Here is a 9,211-nt window from a genome sequence, read left to right as displayed (position 1 = left end):
TGTCCTGACCTCCCTCCATCTATCTCTCTCTCTGTCTCTTCTACTACCATTTATCTCTCCTCCCATCCTTCCCTCCCTCCCTCTCTCTCTCCCCCACGTCGCTGTCTCCCTGTGATGAAGACCGTCTCTGCTCCTTCGCTGTGGTTTTCTGTCGCTTCGGTCAAAAAAAAAGAAGAGAAAGTCGAGAGAATCTCATCAGCTTTGTGGAAATCAATCCGTCTGTCACCTCCCTCCTGTTTTCCTCGGCAAAGAGATTAACAGATTATGGCTCCGCCCACTGTCTGTTTGTCGTGTTAAGTGGAGACATGAGGTGAAGTTGTTTGGCGTGTGTTTGTCGTCTTCTACAGTTCAGATGATCAAAGGGATTAAAATAACACCTGAATCACAGATATATGAGGTCAGTGCTGACTGCACTGTGAGCGCCCCCTGCTGTTGGGAACCACCTTTAGACAGACTTAGTTTAGGTCACCAAACCCCAGAGAGAAAGTCAGTGATTTTAACATCACACACACACACACACACACTGGAGGTGTTGATCCACTGCTGCCTCCATCTCTATGTTCTAGTGTCTTGTTTCATGAATTCGGCATTTGAATTCTTTCATTCAGATTAACATCAGTGACACAAAGTGACCACACGAGGCAGCAGAGGACCAGCAGCTCCTGTGTCTCCGCGAGGGTTTGGTGTGTGAGAGTGAGTGTTTTACAAGCTTCAGTTTCCTGTTGGAAAAGTCTGTCTGACAGTGAGATGAAGACGTGATCATGTGACATGGACGTCGTAGACTCAAACGGACGCAGGTTTTTTGTTCATGTGTCTAAAACCCGGTCTTCCTTGTGTCTCTGCTCTGGCAGCCATGTTTCCAGTGAGGGTGAACATCCGTGTCTCAGGCCGAAGACATGTATGTACCTCACACACACACACACACACACACACACACACACACACACTTAGACTACACTTCAGAAAAGCTGAACTACCTTGTTTTTTTTTTTCATATAAATCCGACAAAAGGTCTGTTAACTTAACCACACGAGTGATTTCACCTGTTCTGCTGAATAAAGCTCTTATCAGGACTGGCTTGATGTGTGTGTGTGTGTGTGTGTGTGTGTGTGTGTGTGTGTATGTGTGTGTGTGTGTGTGTGTGTGCATGCGTGCACAGACTCTCTAATTGACACCTTCCTCTGACTCCCCCTCTGGCTTTGTTAAATCCATCAAGCTGAGACAAATTACACCTTTATCTGTCTAATGAGTTCAGATACTGGTGACCACCCACACACACACACACACACACACACACTGCATGCACCTTCAACCTGAGCCAAAACAACAGAGAAGAATAAACTGATGATGATGATGATGATGATGATGTTGTCAATGTCCTGGATTCATCTGTAAAGGATGTCAGATGTATTATTTGACTGTGATGTTTTGGGTCTAAGGACAGAAGGTCTAAAGACAGAGGGTCTAAAGACAGAAGGTCTAAAGACAGAGGGTCTAAGGACAGAAGGTCTAAAGACAGAGGGTCTAGGGACAGAAGGTCTAAGGACAGAGGGTCTAAGGACAGAGGGTCTAAGGACAGAAGGGTCTAAAGACAGAAGGTCTAAAGACAGAGGGTCTAAGGACAGAGGGTCTAAAGACAGAGGGTCTAAGGACAGAAGGTCTAAAGACAGAGGGTCTAAAGACAGATGGTCTAAGGACAGAAGGTCTAAAGACAGACGGTCTAAGGACAGGATTTAAAGACAGAGGGTCTAAGATTATATTTGAGCACAACTGTGACGCTCGGAGTTCATCGTCACTTTGTTCCCGTTGTAGTCGGAAGTCGGAGGTTTTAGCAGCGCGCTTCCCTCTTCCCTGCTACGCTTTTCCATTTCCTCCTCAGGGAATCCCGCAGCATTCCCAGCCAAGACCACGCTCCCTCCTGGGAGTCCAGGGTCTAAGGAAGTGGTCCAGGAGTCAGAAACAGATCCTGGCCATGTCCCGATCAGTCTCTGCCAATATGATTTTTATTAATTATAAAAACTATGTCATTAATATTCCTGCAAAAAGACTGGCTCGGGACCCACAGATGGGTCATGGGAGATCATTTTTGCGTCCTGAAACAAATTTGCAGAAGCTTTTAGTGGTTTTTGAGCGGCTGACACAGCCAGTGAGGTGTGAATGACAAACTCTACTGTACATGAGAAATTCAGCAGTAAACAATGTGTAAGAACAACAGGACACACACACAACAGATTCTTGTCTGTGTGTCTGTGTGTGTGTGTGTTTTGCTGTAATACATAAAATATAATATATAATATGTAGGCATTAAATCTTGATTCTGTGCAGCCTGAGAAATTCTTTACTGCTGCAAAAGTGACAGGTTTTTATTATCTGTTGTTGTTTGGAATAAACAGCAAAAGTAGCCAAAGGCTGAGAAAACTAATAAGCGAAGACGCAGACGCCTTGAAAAGACGAAAAAAAAATAAATAAATAAAGAAGTTCTTTTTTTATTCACTGACAAAGAAGGAAAAGAAAAAACATATCAGTGTTTTTTATTTGTATCCAGTTCATGTTGATTCAGCTGTTAATCTTCACACTGCCCTCTCTGGTCAAACACCAGCTACTGCACTCTGTGCTCTAATTTAATTAACTCTTTCACCACTCTCTCGTCTAATCAGCTCGAAGCTTGTTGTCCCAGACTCCTCCCCCTTTTTTCACAAAGGTGAATTGACGTACAAAGTCGATATGCGACGCGTTTTTTGCGACATCTTCACAGAAGACGAGGTCATGTTCATCATCACATGATGTAAAGTGGGGGGGGAGGGCGCATATAGCCCGCGGGCCACCAGTTTGACACCTGTCTTAAGGACAACTGAGTGTCCAACACGGGACAGTATGACCACGCTAACCATAGCATCCAGCAACAGTAGCTGTCTGGCTCCAGTAACTGCTAACATCAGATGCTAATGTCGCAGCATCTGTGTTGCTAACATCGTTCACTGATGCTAGTAGATAATATCAACAGTAGATGCCATTTAGCATCTGGCTACAATATCTGGTAACATCTAAACCAGTGCCACTGTTGCTAATGTCACAGCTTGTGACTACATTAGCGGCTAACATTAAAATGCTAAATCCGGAACTTCAGACTCCAGTAGCTGTTACTTTTTAAATGCTAATGTCACAGCCTGTGGCTACAGAAGCTGCTAATGCTGAATGCTAACGACGTGACGTCTGGGTTAACAGTTGGTGTCGTCTGACGCCACAACAACAACAACAACAACAACAACAACACAACAATCCGCTAACATCAACGTTTAGTCTCAGTCTTCCCTCAGTCTTGTGTGTGTGTGTGTGTGTGTGTGTGTGTGTGTGTGTGTGCAGCGTGACGAGCCTCGTTAAGGGAGAACGTGGTGTGTTGCTGCTGTCGACATCACCACAGTCTCACTCTCTAATTACACTCTGACCATCCGCTCGCTGCTCTTTGCATATGCAAATATGACAGAGCTCATCATTAGCTTTTATATCTCACACACTCTAATTGTTATGTCATGGATGCCTCTGTCTGTCTCTGTCTCCTCTCTCTCTCTCTCTCTCTCTCTGTCTGTCTGTCTCTGTCTCTCTCTCTCTCTCTCTCTCTCTCTCACTGTCTCTCTCTCTCTCTGTCTCTGTCTCTCTCTCTCTCTCTCTCTCTGTCTCTCTCTCTCTCTCTCTCTCTCTGTCTCCTCTCTCTCTCTCTCTCTCTGTCTCCTCTCTCTCTCTCTCTCTCTCTCTCTCTCTCTCTTAATCTCTCTACTCTCACTATCTATCTCTCTCTCTCTCTCTCTGCTCTCTATCTATATATATATATCTCTCTCTCTCTCTCTCCCTCTCTCTCTCTCTCTCTCTCTGTCTCTCTCTTCTCTCTGTCTCTCTCTCTCTCTCTCTCTCTGGCCTATCTCTCTCTCTCTCTCTCTCTCTCTCTCTCTGTCTCTCTCTCTCTGTCTCTCTCTCTTCTCTCTATCTCTCTCTGTCTCTCTCTCTGTCTCTCTCTCATCTCGTCTCTCCTCTCTCTCTCTGTCTCTCTGTCTCTCCTCTGTCTCTCTTCTCTCTGTTCTCTCTGTCTCTCTCTCTCCGTGCGCTGCGCCTCTCATTGCGCTGCATGTTTTACGAGGTGTTGCTGCTGAATGTCAGCGTGGTATAATCAGTTGACAAACGCAGAGGAAAATAAGAGACGAGCACTCACATGTGGCCAAGGCTAATTGGCACAAACGGAGTCACTTAGGCAGAACAATGATCCCATTAAAGCAGAGACGACGACGATGACGACGATGACGACGATGATGATGATGATGGTGATGGGGATGATGATGATGATGATGATGATGATGATGGGGATGATGAGGGGAAAAACTTGGGAGCTCACTGACCCCAGATCCAGATCCTCAGAATTATCCGTGTTGCTTTTTCTTCAGAGTGAAATTATGAAAAAAAATACGTCACATGACACACACTAGCCTGTGTGTGTGTGAGAGTTGTTAAAATCACTGATTTTCTCTCTGGACTTTGGTGTGGGAGAGTGAGTGGTGAACGTGTGACGTAGATTCTTGATAAATGTGTTCTTTTTCACACGGTGGAATCTTTGTGTTATTTGTCGTCTCGTTGTCGTCGAGCTCAAACTGAAGCAGACGTGTCGACTTAAATATTGAACAGAGAGGGCGGAAAATGAATGTATTGGTTTGTCATGAATTATTAAGAGGAAACAAAAACAGAACTGTACCCGTGAGTTTCTCTTCTGCTCTCTGAAATATGACGACGGACACTTTCACAATTATGATTCACCATTAGAGACAGTGAGACAGTGAGACAGACAGAGACAGTGAGTCCCTGGTGAACTGACAGCACAGTTCACTTTTATTTTAGGACGATCCTCTGAAGACTCACTCAGGTTCCATCAAGTGTGAGATTATATCATCTAATAACTCACTCATTCATTCATTCATTCATGTGTCCATAGTTCCTGCTATCTCCCGTTTATCCCCCGTATATCTCCCGTTTATCCCCCGTATATCTCCCGTTTATCTCCCGTATATCTCCCGTTTATCTCCGTATCTCCGTATATCTCCGTTATCTCCCGTTTATCTCCCGTATATCTCCGTTTATCTCCCTATATATCTCCGTATATCTCCGTATATCTCCGTTTATCCCCGTATATCTCCGTTTATCTCCGTATATCTCCCGTTTATCTCCCTATATCTCCGTTTATCTCTCGTATTCCGTTTATCCCCATATATCTCGTTTATCTCTATATCTCCGTTTATCTCCCTATATCTCCGTATATCTCCTCCGTTTATCCCCCGTATATCTCCGTTTATCTCCGTATATCTCCGTTTATCTCCCATTATATCTCCGTTTATCTCCCGTATATCTCATTATATCTCCGTTTATCCCCGTATATCTCCGTTTATCTCCCGTTTATCTCCATTATATCTCTATATCTCCGTTTATCTCCCGTTTATCTCCGTATATCTCCCGTTTATCCCCGTATATCTCCGTTTATCTCCGTTTATCTCCTATCTCCCGTCTCCTGTTTATCCCCTTTTATCTCCCGTTTATCCCATTATATCTCCGTTTATCCTATATCTCCGTTTATCTCCCATCTCCCCTATATCTCCTGTTTATCCCCGTATATCTCCCGTTTATCTCCCATATCTCCGTATATCTCCGTTTATCTCCATATCTCCGTTTATCTCCTATCTCCGTTTATCTCCGTATATCACCCGTTTATCCCATATATCTCCCCTATATCTCCGTTTATCTCCCGTATATCCCGTATATCTCCCGTTTATCTCCCCTATATCTCCCGTTTTGAACATGTTAAATATTTGAAGAGCATTTTGTTTCGACTGCCCTCGTGAACTGCCACAGTACAAACGTACATGTTAGGATAAGGAAAAGTTTCGGCGACATACAGAACTGCCGCTCCTCCTTTAGACCTTGAACAGGAGCGTTTAATCCCGCCGTCGTTAGCAGGTGACGCTCAAAGCCACAGAGAACACGGCTGAATGAAGCATCAACATTCACATCAGAGTTCCCACCAGCTGAACTGGTTTTCTCTGTGGGCTTTGGTGTGGGAGAGTGAGCGGTGAACAAACGTCTGTCTCACAGTCAGATAAAGACGTGAACGCGTAGATTTTGTTAAGTTGTTCAAATCTGAGCTGCTCTCACAAAGACTCGACCCGCTCCACTTTTATCGTTGCCATTTCCTAAATGTCGCTGCCTTTGATGAGGTCAAGCACGTGTGTACGTTAAAACTTTGCAGCCGTGGTTCAGGGTTTCATTTAAATGTTTCATGCCCTGTGAACAGAAATGATTTGAAATGTTTTTCTGCTGTGGTAACTTTGTGTCCACGGTCGCAGACGGACGTGGTCCAAGCTCTGGAGACTGAGGACTGAGTGCAGTCCAAACCACCGTTGCCCGGGTTACTGAATCATTTCTCTTTTCACATCCATGCCTGCTGCCAACAAAAAAAGAGAGAGGGCTGGACTCATTATTCTATTTCTGCATCTCTCACAATCTGTGGGATTAATATGAGTCGGATTATAATTTGGTGATCGATTCCATGAAGTGAACGTTGCATTTTTACCCAGTTCATTTAATTGAACCGACGTCAGGATCGAGGTGTCACAGAGATTAAAAACAGCTGTGACGACACAAACGGACTGTTCACGTCAGAAGAAGAAATATGTGCTGAGGAGGAAATTCTCCTGCAAATAAATGGAAGTGATTAATGAATCAAATGTGAGTTCAAGTGAAACAAGAAAAGTATTAAATTCAACTCTAAATATTCATCCATCATTATTGTTCTCTGTGATCGTGTGAGTGAGACGAGTACGAGGAGAATTCTGTGGTTTTTTCAGGCGTTTGTTGATTAAAGGGACAAGTCAGGCTTTTTCAGGCGTGGACGTAAAAAACATTAAGATCTTAACCAAAGACTCGTGTCATAAAATCTACCTCAGTTAAAGTCTGCGATGTTACACACTGATGCATTTGATTCACTTTCCTTGACACAAAGTGACCACACGAGGCAGCAGAGGACCGGCAGCTGAAGTCACTGGTTTTCTCACTGGACTTTGGTGTGGGAGAGTGAGTGGTTTATAAAGTCTGTCACTGTCGGTGAGATAAAGACGTAAACATGTTCTTAAGTGGCTCAAATCTGCTTTTACTTGCGTCGCCATTTTGTGTCAGCCTGTCTCCTGGCGTCAGTGCAGTGATTGAGTGTGAGACACGAGTAAAACTGTCCACACACACACACACACACACACACACACACACACACACACACACACACACACACACACACACACACACAGCATCATCAGCTTTGAGTCGTGTGTAGACGATGTAAACATGACTCAGGAACAGAAATGGCTTTGGCTTGGCAGAGACAGAGGAGAAGAAGGTGTGAGTTAATTACCCACACAGAAAACTCTCTCCCTGTCTGTCTCTCTGTCTCTCTCTCACCTGCAGCACAGCAGCATCAGGGGAAATATCTTGATAGGACGATAAAGAAAACTGGAAGATGGAATATGATCAACCACACTTTGGTGAGGAGCCAATTGGACTTTGCTGCAAACACAATTTGGAGAATCCTCTGGGCTGTAAATTGGCTGGGTATAATGTCAGCGTGTGTGTGTGTGTGTGTGTGTGTGTGTGTGTGTGTGTGTGTGTGTGTGTATAGCCTGCAGCTGTACCTGCAGCTGTACGTCGTCCAAACAAACAAACAAACAAACAAACACACACACACTTTTTCAAATCTTTCATATTGATGCTGTGTTGCGTGTTGTTTTCTTCAGACGTGTTTGATTTTCACAATTTCCTTTTTTTCCTCCGTCTTTCTTTGTGATCAAAAACACGAGAGATGAAAGAAGAAGGAGAAAATCAAAGCTTTTTAAGAAACGTGTCTGTAACGGCTAATATAAACACTTATTTATATTCAAATTATGAAGAAAACAAAAATAGACCATCACAGATCTGTGCAACCCGACCCGGTGTTTGAGAACCCCTGACTTAACGTGACAAGTTCTTCTGCAGCGACAGATGTTAGATATTTAATTAATGTCATTGTTTTGACTCTTTTTAGACTTTCTTTCATATTTCATGTCAGTTTTTCTCTATATTCTCTTTAATTCTGAGCTTTCATCGTCTTTCTCTTCTGGAACCAGGAATTCTTACGTCTGCAGATCAACGTTGATTTGACTTTAAAATAAAACAAGGAGAGAAAAAGTTTCTTCTATTTTGTTGAAAAGAAAAAGTTGAGAGTTGTGATTTAAATGGAACGCAGCAAACTTTTATTTATTATTTATTTATTTATTTATTTATTTATTATTTTGACTGAATCATGGATGAGACGATGACGCGACACTTCACGTGTGTGTGTGTGTGTGTTCTTGTCATAAACACTGATCTTGTCAGGACCAGTACAGTCCTCATGGAGACCAGAACCTCAACTGGTTAGGTTGTGAATGGTGGTTAGTTATTAATCAGCTGGTTATGGTTAAGGTTAGTGATGTTAGTGATGTTGTATAACAAACATTTTACTGATCATTTGATTTCGATGAATATTCACTGATGTTTGTTTTGTTCCTTTAAGACAGTTTTTAGTTTACAAATGTATTCGCTGGCCACGATTCTCAGCACCGGGGACGCGCCGACACAAGAACGAGCGCTCAGTGTGTGTCTGTGTGTGTGTGCGTGTGTGTGTGTGTGTGTGCGTGCGCGTGTTGTGTCAATCAACAACAGCTTGTTCTTGTTCTTTGGGGACGTGAAGTGTGCAGCTCGGTGGAGCCGCAGCCAGATTGCTGTTCCACTTTATTGAGATTTAGTGAGTCTGCATGGATTTGAATGATGCTCAGTGCAGGCTGTCAGTTGTCAGGATAATGAATGTGAGATGACGGGTTCAGTGGCAGGCGCTCGCTGTCAGAGGACGACAAACTCCACGACAAGGGCGGCCAGGGATCGACAAACGACGACGTTAGTCAACGGGAATGAAGATTAGCAGCAGACGGCGTGTGTTAAAGGGACACTTCAGGCTTTTTGTGGAGCGTCGTCCTCGGCTCGACTCGTTCAGTTGCAGCTGACGCTGAATGCTGAGGATCCAACAGGTGGATCCACAACTCACTGAAGCACCGCAGCCAACCATTATTAGATATTATAATTCTATAGATTATAAATGGATTATGTGTGGATTATG

The sequence above is a fragment of the Solea senegalensis genome, unplaced genomic scaffold (assembly GCF_019176455.1).
Source record: "Solea senegalensis isolate Sse05_10M unplaced genomic scaffold, IFAPA_SoseM_1 scf7180000017740, whole genome shotgun sequence".
Taxonomy (NCBI): Eukaryota; Metazoa; Chordata; class Actinopteri; order Pleuronectiformes; family Soleidae; genus Solea; species Solea senegalensis.
Note: the sequence above shows the minus strand (reverse complement) of the source record.